Source organism: Centruroides sculpturatus, unplaced genomic scaffold (genome assembly GCF_000671375.1).
Source record: "Centruroides sculpturatus isolate CEXI.00-Female unplaced genomic scaffold, Cexi_2.0 scaffold246, whole genome shotgun sequence".
Classification (NCBI taxonomy): Eukaryota; Metazoa; Arthropoda; class Arachnida; order Scorpiones; family Buthidae; genus Centruroides; species Centruroides sculpturatus.
In genome coordinates, this window is record NW_019384771.1 from 464,363 (window position 1) to 478,760 (window position 14,398).

Sequence of the window (14,398 nt, forward strand, 5' to 3'; positions counted from 1 at the left end):
CAGACCTTGGAGACTGGTACTGTACTATCGAACGATGCCTTAACGCAAGGTTTTACACTACTCTCGGTTTGTACAAATTTTCTACGGCCTTGTCACGTGCGAAGCCGACGAACAACTGCTATCAATCTCGATTATTTGCTAGATGCGCTTGATATGACTCGATAAACAGTCCGACGACCCCCAAAGAAAAAAGAAAAGTATCAGAGTTATTTATAATCGTTCAACGATGAGTAAAATATCAGATATCGGTGGAATTTACACATATCCCAATTTTTAAATTCAGCATCGCCTGCATGAAAAGTGACAACACGTGAATATAAGATTACAGCGCCATCTAATATCCAGAAAGAACATTATTCGAATCTGTTCCAGTCAATGAATGGATTCGAACCAGAATTTTTTGTTATAGACTAATCAGATTTTTAAGTTAACAACTGAAGACTTTGAAAATATAGAAATTAAAATAAATTTCGCTAACACACACACACAAAACCAACGGATTTTACTAAGCACATCAAATGCACAAATATGGAAAATCAAATACAGAACAGAGAAAGCGAAGTGGAACGCAATTAAATCGATAGAATATGTGAGAAATATTAATAAATGAAAATATCGGGTGAACAGGTCCAGTTTTTTTAACCTGTTCTAGAATTAAAATGTCAATGTTTCGACATCGACAAAGTCTAAGTGATTTATTGCCATTAATCAATCATTTCAATTAAATATCACATAAATACGTTGGGTTAATGACTTTCATATCGCATCACGTTGCCTTTAAAAACAAAATACAATACTTTAACGTTTTACACTTGACTGAGTACAGTTTGAAACAGTACAGGTGTTCACTTACGTACAAACGACACCGAACTATCTAGCATAACAGATGGTCGCGTACATGCAAGTTTCGAATAAAGTATTAAAAAAAACATGAATATTTTGATAGTAAATAAGCCTAAAGTCGGTTTTAAAACGAAGAGAATTGAAACATTTGTTTCGGTATTCTCCGTTTTAACAAAAAGGCAGTAGGTTTGTCTATCAGTTCAGTAAGTGATAATCTTTAACATTAGATATATCGGTCAATGATTTAAAGGGGAGCGGCGTCTCCCTTTCCTGTTTTTGAGATGAGTCATGTTTATTCTCAAAACAAAACTAAGAATCTCACAATAAGAATGCAGTATTATGCGGCCACGTGCGATTATTAGTTATATGCGATTTTTAACACGAATGCATTTAGAATGTTTGCAGCAACATCCTTTAGGACTTAGGCGTTTATGATAATTTAAATGGCAAACTCTTTATAAATAACTAAGCAGGGAAAGGTGCAATTTTTGTAAACGAGGATAGAATGGAGTAACTGTGCCTGTGGGAAACGACACAATAACGAGCCATCTATTGTGTGAGAGGTTGGCGCCAGTGAAACCAGGACACCATCTGGTGGGTGCCGAATTGACTGCATAATAATTCGTAATCTAACGACTGTGTTGTAAAAAATCATCCCGTAAACAGTAGCCTTATTTCTGATTAAAAAAACAAATAAAACTACCGAAAGTAATGTGTGGCTAGAAGACATACGGAAGAGGAAAAAAATCGAATATATTAAATGCCCCCATCTAGCATTCGGAGTCTGAGGTCATTACAACCAAGTATAAATCAAAATAGATCCGATACATAGTCACGCAAGAAGACAATAATAGCTCTGCAACAAGAGTGTACCGCATTTATATTCTTTCTATTCTCAGATAAGGATAAAAAAAAACAATTTCAATAAAGAGAAATCAGAGTCGGGAATGTAACTTTGCTAATTTTCGAGTTATTGCTTTGATTAAATGGTTTAATTAATAATCGAATCGTGATCTAGAAATAAGTCATTCCGCACATGAAATATTTCGAAAACATCAAAATGACTTATCAGGAGATAAGTCTTTATAGTAATTTATTTTCATTCTGAGAAGTGAGAAGGCAAACAAATGTTAAAACTTTTCGCGTTTGGATTGAACGGAAAGAAATTTAGCTCAATTTCTAAAGAATTACGTGATGTGATTAGATATGAGTCTAGAAAAATTATACAAAAATCGTCCTAGTAACGAAAGATTCGATACGAATATATTTTGATAACGTCATATATTAAAATCGATGACGAATACGAAGTGTGTAATGTTTCCGCACTTCTTTGTTCATTACGTATAAATGAAGTACTTCCGGCTCTTCAAACAATCATGCTTTAATTCACGGATATCTGAACAATACTAATAGTAACATTTTATAAATTATAGTCGCAAATTTCCTATCTGAACAAGGTCAAATCGGAAAAATAAATTGCTAAAAGCGTAATAAGTTATTTTCGTTTAGCGTCCATAAATAAATACGGTAAAATTACCTGTGTTAGAAAATTTAATCAATACATTTTTTTTTAATATTCACCCGCTTATAACAAAATCTTTCGATGGAAAATATTGTATAATACCAATTTTCAATAATAATAATAAACAGAGACTATATTGTTTATATTACGACTGTCGAATGTTTACAAACAATTAGCAATAAATGATAAAAATGATACAAGTGTTCCCAAAAAATCAAGTTTTAAGAACCAGTTATATCCAGTTTAGATAAATCGTGTTTGATATGAAGATAATCCATAAAACAAGGAAAATTTCATTTTTAATTAATAGTCTAAGATTGTTTTTTAATTAGCAAACTACATATTTTTTATTGATATATTCAAATGTGATATAAATTCGTTTCTCATACATTTTACTGTAAAATTCAGGGAAGAGAATATTTTTACTGTCATCAAAATTGCAATTTCATTCGCTTCGGTTAAATTTTTTAAACAGTTTTTTGGGGAGGGAATTTATATTCTAACGTGAACACACACAAGAAAGTGCTCAAAGTCAAAAAAAATTCCTGAAAATTATGACTACATTTTTACTGTAGCACAAAATATTAAATGATGATGAAAGTTTGTATTTAAGTAGTAGATGTCATTAAAGCTTTTTTAACATAAAACCTCACGAAGCACTATTAAATTTATAAAAAAAAAATTCACTATTTTCAACTTTTATTTGAAATATCAGTTTCCTTTATCCTTTAATAATTAGAAAAAGTTTTGGCAGCTGAATTTTACTTCAGAAGGAAATGTTAAGTGCCATAATGGAAATGATTTGAAAACTTTTGTTCAATGAACATAATAACTACAAAAATAACTGAAATCTTTAAATACAATATAATGCCAGGGAAGATATGTTAGAATATAGTACCATCATATTTCATATAAAATCGAATCAAAATTTATATTCGAACATAAATATTGAAATTTTGTTCGATAAATTTAAGTAAAGTGATAAATACGTCATTAAATTCGAATATTTATCATCAATTTTAATCCAATACTGAGTAGGAAACTATCGTCGTTATTGTTCTTTTTGCTTTCTTTTTCAAATCATAACAACCCAGTCCTCCTACTCACCAATTACTATTATTAACGTTCCGTTTTACCGCTGCGACACATTTCTGACCTAGAGGCAATTTTTGATCATATTTAATCTTTGCCCCACTTATCAGTAACCTTGTTAAACTTCTTGCCCAATATTAAACAACGTTAAGAGAGACTCACTTCTGAGATCTCTGCAAACTGTGCTATTCGCCATCTGAAGCGTTTGTCGTCTTTCCAGTTCGAGTTTTTTTTTTTAAATTATAATTATTATTTAGCTACTTTAAAATTAGCTCATTTCAAATTTTTCACGTATCGTTATCATTTACAAATGTGTAATTTTTCCTCCCAAAAATTAAGTTTTAGCCAATTTTCCGAATCTATTGTAAAAGTTAAATTATATAAAATGTACATAAAATTTTCATATTTCAAATTCCTGTAGTTATAAATTTAAAAAATAATTTTAAAAGACAAATTTCTGTTATTAAAAGTAATGATTTTCTAGTTTGAAAAATGGTTATATAAATATTTTCATAATAATTTTTAAATAAAACAGAATTCTTTAACATAAACTCAAGTTATAAAATTACATTAGTCGATCTTCATGGGTATTAAATTCATTGAGAGTTATAAATAATTGATTGATTGAACATTTAAATAACAATATCTTATCCACATCAAATTCAAAAATAGCGCTGATAAGTCAATCCAGATATATTTCGTTATTAATTTACTTTCATTATCCAAAAATCTATAATTTATCAAATACCCTTTAGAATTGAATCACGGGATAAACAGATTTTAAAACATCTGTTGTTTTGTCTGGATTTTCCAGTGTCTTTAAATTCGAGCGTAACGAACTTTGTTTTGTCAATTCTATAAAGGTCGAAATTTATAATAGAATCGGATACATCGACATTTGATTACGTTTTATTTCGAATATAATATATTAGGCTAGAACTTTCTGGTCGTATCATATTTCGGAATTGCTAGATATAATTAATGAAATTAAGGTGTGTCTGTTGTTCGTATTCCTATAGCCTATTCAAATTACGATTTCAACGAGTGGGCGTAAATATTTACATCCATAAAAATATTCTTAGAATTCGAACTGACGATACAAAAAATGTATCGAAATATATATATATATATATATATGTATTTTTTTTAATGTTTGGAAAAGTCTGATGCAAACTGTCAAGAGAAAACTAGTTTAAATTTAATCGATCTGCTAATTAATTTTCTTTTTAATTCATCAATTTTTAACCACTGGTATTTGTGACTTAAATATCTGGCATGCCAGATATTTAATAGAGGCAATTCATAAAAAGCATACTCTACTAAAACTTAAAGGCATTGTTTCATATAAGTTTATTACGCAACTAAAAGTAGTCGAACAAATATCCTGTTTCAGTTTTCAAGTAGATTACACGCTGCTGATTTATGGTACAGTTATTGATTTTAAAAAAACAACACATTAATCCAACGCTTTATTTAATTCAATTTCTTTTAAATAAATGAGACGGATAAGGCATACATTCGGGCAGTTAGAGAGATTTTTATTTAAATAATAACGATAATAATTAATAACATTTTAAGACTGTCTTATCATCAAAACAGTCGACTCGATTGGCTAACTTTAATGAAGAATTCGATGATGTTATGGTTAATTCTCATCCGGGATCAACGACAGCTGTAATAATAGGAATTCCTTTTAATTCTATACTTTTTAAAACAGCTTACGGAATTTAACTTTGTATTTTTATGAAGATTATCTCAAGATTTATAGTAATTCTCAGGACAAATTTTTACTTTTAAAAATAACATGTGAAAATACTTAAGTATTAAATCACTATTATTCATAAAATGTTAAATATAAAAATAACTTATTATCCTGTGGTATGTACTTATATTAGTAGGCTATACAATATATTAATTTCGATAAATTTAAAATCTTTTCTTATATATCACCACACAAAATAATTTAGACACATGGCAACATGATCACTTTAATGAAAAAATATACCTGTTTGATAAGTATTTAATAAGAATTTGTAATTTCAATTGAAAAATGTCATTCCCCAAAGTGAACAAGACATCAAAGTTCTCATTTTCATCACTGTATAACACATGTAAATAGTGAAAAAAAAAAAAAGCTTTATACCATCATAAGTAAATATCTTAAATATTTAATGTTTGAAAAACCAGTAACATATTTTGTAGAATAATTTAAATAATGCTGCATAAATTTGAATTTTACCTTGTTATTATCTTTAACTGAAAATAAATAATATTAGTATTTTTGTTTACAGAATTTAAATCTTCAAGGTTAAAATCGTTTGAGAATAATTAAACTGACGTTTTTATTTGTCTAACGATGCTAATGTAACTTTAAGTTCAGTAATTTAACTTTTATGATTACACTGATGGAAACAGGAAAAAAACCCTCATTTTAAGTCACAATAAAAAATAATCATCATTAACTATAATTCTGTTCAATAAGTTCGTTTTCGTTGTCATTAATTTGAAAACGAAAGTTATTTAAGCCTATTCTAGTTATTAATTAATGTAGGAGAAAATTCAGATACAATGAATTAAATGGATATTACTGTAATTACAGTAATTTTCTGAAACAGAATAAAAAAATCGTAAAAAGAAAATTAATGATTTTATTACAAAAACTAAAAGAAATTTAATAATATATTTCCTATTATTTGTTAAAGTGTCTTTTAAGAATCAATAAATTAACTCATCTTGGCATTTAGAAGATGGCATCAATGAGAAAACAGGTTTTCAGATTATATTTTAGACTTTTGGACTATACACCATATAAAACTGATTAAAATTAAAACTGCACTTAAAAAAATATTTAAACTGAAAAAAAGGGCAGATATTAAATAACAAATGTTAAAATTTTACAGGTTACAAAAAATATATATATATAATTTTTTTTAATTCATGTAGGAAAAACTGTTTTAAGTAAATTTTTAATTAAAATATATAAAATATCCACAAAGAAGAAATTTAAATGCAATTTCATTTCATTACTGACAAAAAAAATTTCCTTATGGGAATTTCCCATCTGAATTCATTAACCATTAAAAGAATTATAGCCACTATCAACTGAACTGAATCTAAAGTTCTGAAATTTTTGTAATTTTTATACAAAACACAATCTTAAAAAATTCTACAAAACACACAAGACTGACAAATTATATATATAAAAAAAAAATACTTGTTATATTAAGCTTTGTGGATAGAATTTGTCATTACAATCAAAAATTTCCTGTCACTCTTTCATTCATAAATATTATATTTTAGTCTTATGTAAAACATGAATCATTTCTATATATATAAATTTAATCATATTTTTATTTCCAAAATTCTGAAAATTTATACAGTATTTTAGAATACAAACAGTTTTAAATAGTTTTAGTAATAAACAAGTTTTGATCATATATTCTGTTTAGCATTGATCTAAAGTACTTTTAAAAAGTACACAAGTGAGAAAATTACTGCAGTAATAAAACATCTGAAATTAAATAGTTGTTAATATTATGATTAAGAAGTATAATTGAGATCTTTTGCTATTTTATTATATATGTAAAGTCCATAATATGAGAATGCAACAACAAAACAATAACTGTTTATATCAAATAGCAAGACAAACTAGAGGTGACCAATATTGCTTCATTTAATCTTTGTATTCAAATACCAAAGGTCAATATATTTCCATTTCTAATTATTGAAAAGATTTGATAATTTTTATTTCAAAACATTCATTAAAGCAGCTGAAAACAGATTTCTTCCATAGAAAATATTTAACTGAAAATTGAGAAAATTCACACATTTATATAAATCCCAAATATCTAATTAAAGTTTAAAATATTGATTTAATGGTAACACTTATATATTAAAAAGCTTAACACTAACAGATTGTTTTTACAATTGTAAATTTTTTAAATAAATTGATAAAAATTGATAAAAAAGTGATAAATTGGTAAATTTACAATTCCTCCTTTGCCACTATCCATTTCTTCATTTATATACTTTGAATAATCACTATACATTATATAAATTATGACTTTTTTTAAAATTTACATTCAGTGTTACAAATATCAGGGCTTTTGAAGAATTAGTCAACTTACATTTAAAATTAAATTTTCTTTGTAAGTTTGTTATAAAAGTCTATCATTATTGTAAAACAAAACCATTAATGTCTAAACATACATATAAAATTTTTCATTTGAACTAAACTTGATTTTATATATTATTAATTTTAATTTCTAAAACTTTATATATGGTATTTATCAAATATATAATAAATAATACAAATAATAAATCTGAAAAATAATATAAAATCTAACAAATCAATATTTTAAAATGCATTTGTATGTAATAAAGAAAGCACTTCATAAAGGTTTAATACAATAATAAAAATATTAAAAGTCTAATAAACTTACGAAAATTATTTCAATTATATTCATGATTGTTGTTTCAAAATTCGCAAAGTCTTTGTCAATTGAACTTCTAAATTTTGATAGCCTTTATTTACCTGTTTGAATCAATAAATATATTAAATATATTTTTAAAAAGTATAAAAATTTATTTTTATTAATAAAAAAAACAAATTCTAACAAATTTTTAAAAACAAGTTTTATGCTTGTCATTTATTATTGTTAAAATTTTACAAAAACAATAGCTACTGTATAATTGTATTCCAAATGCAATAAATTTTTTTAGAGTAATGATGAATCTCTCTCTCATTTAAGTGATATTCATTATTAAATTTTTCAACTGATTTCAAAAGAATCTTGATTTTTTTGTCAAAAACTCAAAGAAAGAAAACATTCATTCATTGTTTTAGGTTCATCTTTAAAGACTGTACAAAATTCAAAAAATTTGCACAGGATTATTATTATTATTTTAATATTTATAAAACTTCTGAGGATGATTCTTTTTTATCAAATACTTAATAAATATAATTTTCAGTTTTAAAAAAAAAAGGAATATTTTAAACAATTTTATAATATAAAATAATAATTTTAAGTTTGAAAATAGTATTTTCACACTTAAAATGTTTTATTTATTTAGTTATAACGAAATTTTACTGTCTATCGGCATTAAATAAGCTTTTAATAAAAAATTAACAACAACAACAAGCACAATTGTCAGTAGAATTTTATTATAAAATATTGGCATAAGATAAAAGATATATAAGAATTTACTTCTATTTATTTTATTATATATAATAAATAAAACATTCTAAACAATTGTAAACTGAAATTTTAACATGTAATTCAGTTTTTTTTGAATAAAGCAAACTTTTAAAATATTTTCACAAAAAATAATTTAAACTGTTAAAATTACAATATATAAACAGGATGAAATTATATGAATTAACCTGATATTTCTGATGTAATTTTCAGCTAACAAAATTATCCAGATGCACTATTATTTATTTGAAATATGTAGATTTATATGATAAAAATTAGTTAAATGTTTAAAATATAAATTATAACCAAAATTTGCCTTAATTAGAAAATCATTCCTTGTCTATTTAGTGTAAAACAGAAATAGTTATTAAAAACTGCATTGTAACAGAGCTATATACTAGAAATATAGAAAACATTTTCTTTGCACAAGGAAAAAGTTGTTTCATTATTTAATAAGCACTATTTTATAATTTGAATACCAGAGAAGCAAATAGTAACTAAGAATTTATCATCATTGTAATCAAATAAAATCTGTAATGTATAATGATATAGTCCTTTTCTTTAGACTTTTGGACTATACACCATATAAAACTGATTAAAATTAAAACTGCACTTAAAAAAATATTTAACACTGTTCAATATGAAAAATTATCAATCAAAAACATTTCATTTGTAAATTTACTAAATTATTTATAGTAGTAGTATTGAATTTCATATTCAAAAAATTCTTAAATGTAAACAACAAAACCAAAGTTTGATTAATGAAAACCTTGTTCGCCACTATTATTAACCAGATAGTCTACCTTAAACATTTTTATCACAGGATACATATTTTGTCAAGACAAATAACACAAATTCAGAACAATGCAATTCCCATATCTGTATAAATTAATCAAGTCAAGCCACACACACAAATCATTTCAAATTCAAACAATTAATTGGAATTGAAGGACAAGCCACAAACATTATTGAAGTTGAGACCAAAGTTTTCAATGTGAAAATGTGAATGTTGAACACGTTCAGTGCCACCATCCTGTAAGCATAGAAGTTTGACAATGGTGTTTGGAATGTCGAACATGATTCCACTGACATTNATAGGATTAAATGCAATTACTATTTATACCAGCAATATGTCATACAGAATATATTGATTATTATTATATAATCTTAAACATACTTAATTTATTTTAAACATAATTTTTCATAAATAGTATCAATAAGAATTGAGAATCTAAGCAGAAAATTACACACAGCATTCTATATAATACAATATTACTATTCTATATAGTGTTGCCACCTTTTCAAAATCACTGACCCGAATGACAGGTCACGATTGTTCGAACAGAAGTTCCTGACACATGCGCAATGTCATTTTACAATGCAAAGAATAGCATGCTAGATAAGTTGGCCCATAGAAGTGTACAATTGTACATGCGGAAAAAAAAGGTTGACAGGTTGCGCGCCACTCGTAAACAAACATGGCAGAATTGCAGATGAGTTTCAGTGAGTGTGAGTTCTTTCGCTGTTAAAATAGTGTAAATTTGTAAAAATATTTGCAAGAACTTTGTTTCACTGTAATTTCACAATTTCTACAAAATTCCCAGACAAAATTAATAGTTCACCCAGACAGTGAGTCAATTCCAGGACTGTCCGGGTGAAAACTGGACGGGTGGTAACACTAATTCTATATTACTACTACTATAGCGCATATTATTTTTTTGCTACATAAAAACAAAAAATAATCCGTTTTTAATAGTACAGAAAGCTTTGATATATTAAAATTTCTTTGCATTATATAAAGAAAATAAAGTAAATCATCTCTTTCTTTCAGTACAAAAAAAAATATGCACTAATGCATATCATTTCTTACCTTTACACCTCATTAAAAATTTCTCTCTTCGTGTCTTTTATAATAAATACCAATATCAAATAAAAAAACTTTGCTAAAAACAAAGACTTTACAATATTTTATCGTAATAAAGATAAAAATGTATATATATCATTTAACAATAATACTTTTATATTATATATAGCAAAATATAAATTAACTCATTTACTGCTTTAAATGTATATTAGCAACTATTTTTTCATGATATAAGTCAAAAGATCATAAATCACAAAAGAAAAACAAAATATGAACTTTATAAAAACAAATAAAAGGCAATAATAAATATTTACAAAGTAAATCAATTCTACATAAGTTAGTCATTGAAACTAGTTTTCTTACATTAAAAAGATATTCAAATAATGATTTCATTTTGAAAATTTCTTAATCACTTAACAAATTTACAGTATATTGTTAGAAGTCACCAAGAGAACTATTGCTAAAACTTCTATAAATGTGAATACACCAAAAGTATACAAAGTTATTTATTATTAAATTATTTAAATAATTAAATAAAAATTACTATATACAATTTTAAATTAAAATAAATTAATTCTTCTGTAATTCATAAAATATATCTAATGTAAAAAGTTAGCAATAAATATTAGCATATTGAAAAACAAAAGTCTGTAAAATTAAAACTTTTGTCTGGCTGTTTTGTTTTCAAATATGAGAGAGAGAAGATTTTTGTAAGCAGGCTTAAAATTATGTTTTTGTTTACAAATATTAATTTGAAAACAACAATATTACAATCCCAATGTCAAATATAAAGATTTTAAAGTCTCATTTTCATAGACATTAAATAATTAATAAATTTATTTTGAATTTTCTACAGCTTTATTTTGATAAAACACTAAATGAGATATAAATAGGAGTGAGTGAATGTGAATGTGATTTTAAATATTATAAAATCTTAATCATCAAGCTAAATTAAAATAATTGCTTATTTCCTATTATAGAAATTTTTATTCAATACACCAAAAATAGAATTTTGGCACTTCAATTAATTTCAATAATAAAATTGAAAACTTTTCGTTACAATATACACATTTCAATAAATATACATTTAAAAAAGATGAAAACTAGTTTTTAAATATAAAAGTTTAAAAATAACAATGGGTAGTTATTTCGATTGTTATCTTTACGAGAGACTTTCTTTAGTATTGACTCAAACTGCTGACAATTTATTCATTAACAGCTTGCTAAAGAGCAGAAAGTAAATTCTTGACTTTCAAAGCTAGTAGCTCGTAATTTTTGTCGAATAAGAAAAAGCAATGCTATTGTAACTTAGTACCACGTGTCCCAACTGTCTGGCATTGCTTGGGCACCTGGTAACGATAAATCCAATTTACGCCGGGCACGAGTCTCAAGCTCAAGGCCAACAACAACAAGGGTCACACCTAGCTGACGACGTCTTTCAATCAACCTTCCGTCCTACGCAAAAACTAAGCCGATTTTTATTTTAATACGGCATATTTCTTAAAATATAAAAACACGCGAACTATAATCGAAAACAAAACAAAACAAAAAGATATTTTAGACAGGAAATGACGGCTTACTCTCCAAACGGAAGTTTCTTACTGTACAACTCACGAATAATTCATGCATATTTTTTAAAATACTTATTTTCGTAAACTATTTGTGTTTAAAAAACACTAAAATATATTGAAATTCCTTTATTTGAAATTCAATTAAATAGTTTGGAACGATCGTAAATCGATTTACGAAGTGAAGCAAAAGCTTAAACAGAATTAGTATCGATACGGAAGGGGAAAAAATCGATAAGTTAAGAAAAATTAATCCGAAAATCATAATGTTAATTGAATTATAAAATAGATAAATTAAAAATATACGGCTAGAAAAGGCTGTCAAATGTAATTAACAAAGTTCTATGGGGGGAAAAAACGCATCACAAATATTAAAGAAAAAACGGGTAGGCGTAAAGCATTTCTAGTAACAAAAATAAGTTCAAGCAGAAGTTATTCGGATAGTTGGCATGATAAACCTGAAAAAGCAAAGTAGGTAATTGTTATTATTGCGTATAGCCTTCCAATCGGAAGAAAATAATTCCGATAGTCATTTCCATCAGACATTTCTATCAATTCTTTTGAAAAATTCGGAAGGATAACACTTTACGATCTCAATCGGAATAACTATGCTTTGACGGGAGTAGACATCTGTAGATGGAACATCACGAACTTTGGATCACAACCCAACTAAAAATTTCTGGGTCATCTTAGTTCGGCACGTTGCCCAGACGTAAAGGCAATTCAACAGCATGAGGTTAAGTAGTGCTTTAGCAAGTTAGGAAATATATTTTAAAAAATATTACAGAATCAATAAAATAAACGCCGTATTTCAAGAAAGAATCGTTTTTAATTAAACAACTAAAATACCCAAAAATAATTTAGCCGGCAGCGCTTGGCATTTTCAAATTACAAACACAGAATATAAGTCATTTTTTGAAAAAATAAAATTTAAAATATGTCATCCATTTCATATTTTATAAACACGTTTCAAAAATCAAAAATACTAAAATTTTTTGACGACTACTATTACATAAATGCAATCTAGGAATGCTCATCTTCCCAGCATCGCAATGTTGCTTTACCGTGCAGTTCAACTCAACTCTTACCTTGACAATGTTTACAACCCACGGTATCTCCCTCCTTGCTGCCGTCACTCGTTGATTGGCAATCTAACATGATATTACTAATAACGACAACGGCAACAACGACGAACAATGAAGAATCCACGCCGACTTTTTGACTATAGTGCTTCAACATCCATGATGGATCCGAGGAAAATCAAACAGCTGGAATGCATTGCGTCCAAGGAGAAAGCTTGTTGAGAGAGGGACAGTAAAAGAAAGAGATTGAGAAAAGGATGTCGCAACGTTCGCTAGTGCTGCCGCCCGTTGAGACGGCTAATGTTATCTGCATCTTAGCTAAAGGCAGCAGCTGATTCACTCCATTACTACATCCTAAAAATAGACTCGAAAACCTCTACCCGAACTATACACCTGCTGAGGTTGGCACCAAGTAAATTCGGACTTGCGAGACTTCACCAGTTCGGACAATGTCTGAGATACACTTGCACGACGAAGAAATGAGTTAAGAGTTTTCAAACTGGGTCTTCATTTAGACCCATCCCCGTGGCAGACGCTCATACGATCATTCAAACAAAACCTTCTTTATGATCTCAGCCAGGATAAAATGAGGCCTGGATTTTCTTTTGGACCAGATTCTGCCAACAGATGGATGGAAATAAACAACAAAATTAGTCAAAAATAAAGCAATAACGAGGTACAATTTGCACAAATTTGCTAATTAAAAGTAATAAGCGCAAAATATCTGTTAAAATTTGATTATGTTTATAATTCACAGTAAAAAGTTTTACTGGTGAACAAATTCTAATATATAAACGAACAATATTAAACTAAATCAAAGATCAAAATTGACTACATGTAATAATGCAATTTTATCTATCTTCTACGGATGCAACCTGCAAACTTAGCGATAAATTTATTTATAAATTATTAATTTTATGTATGAGAGTAAAATTCGAATATTAAAAATTCAAATAGTAAAATTTTAAATTAAAAGTTAACATTTAAAGTAAAACAACAATCTATTATGGAAATTCGGAATTGCTAGCATTTAAGAATATTTTAGTCGATTTTAAAATCTAAATGAATAAAAACTTTTCGTAATGAGAATGCAATGAAAACGTTTAGACTTCAATGAATAACTTTCTGACCTTAATTCAGTGTCATATTAGATTAAGAAAATTATAGCGACAGGAATATGATATTTTTAACCTTTTACTTTTGATTTCAGTAATTATCAATAAAATTCGACT

General features: G+C 26.8%; 1 protein-coding gene across 1 annotated transcript in view; it reads right to left on the reverse strand.

The window, feature by feature from the left end:
• The window catches only part of LOC111628981 (MKL/myocardin-like protein 1), an 81,761-nt gene extending 73,770 nt beyond the window's left edge, over positions 1-7,991 (reverse strand). Inside the window, exon 1 of the mRNA XM_023372841.1 lies at positions 7,900-7,991. The gene's annotated coding sequence lies outside the window, so the exon portion shown is untranslated. The remainder of the gene's footprint in view (positions 1-7,899) is intronic.
• Between the last annotated feature and the right edge of the window lie 6,407 nt (positions 7,992-14,398).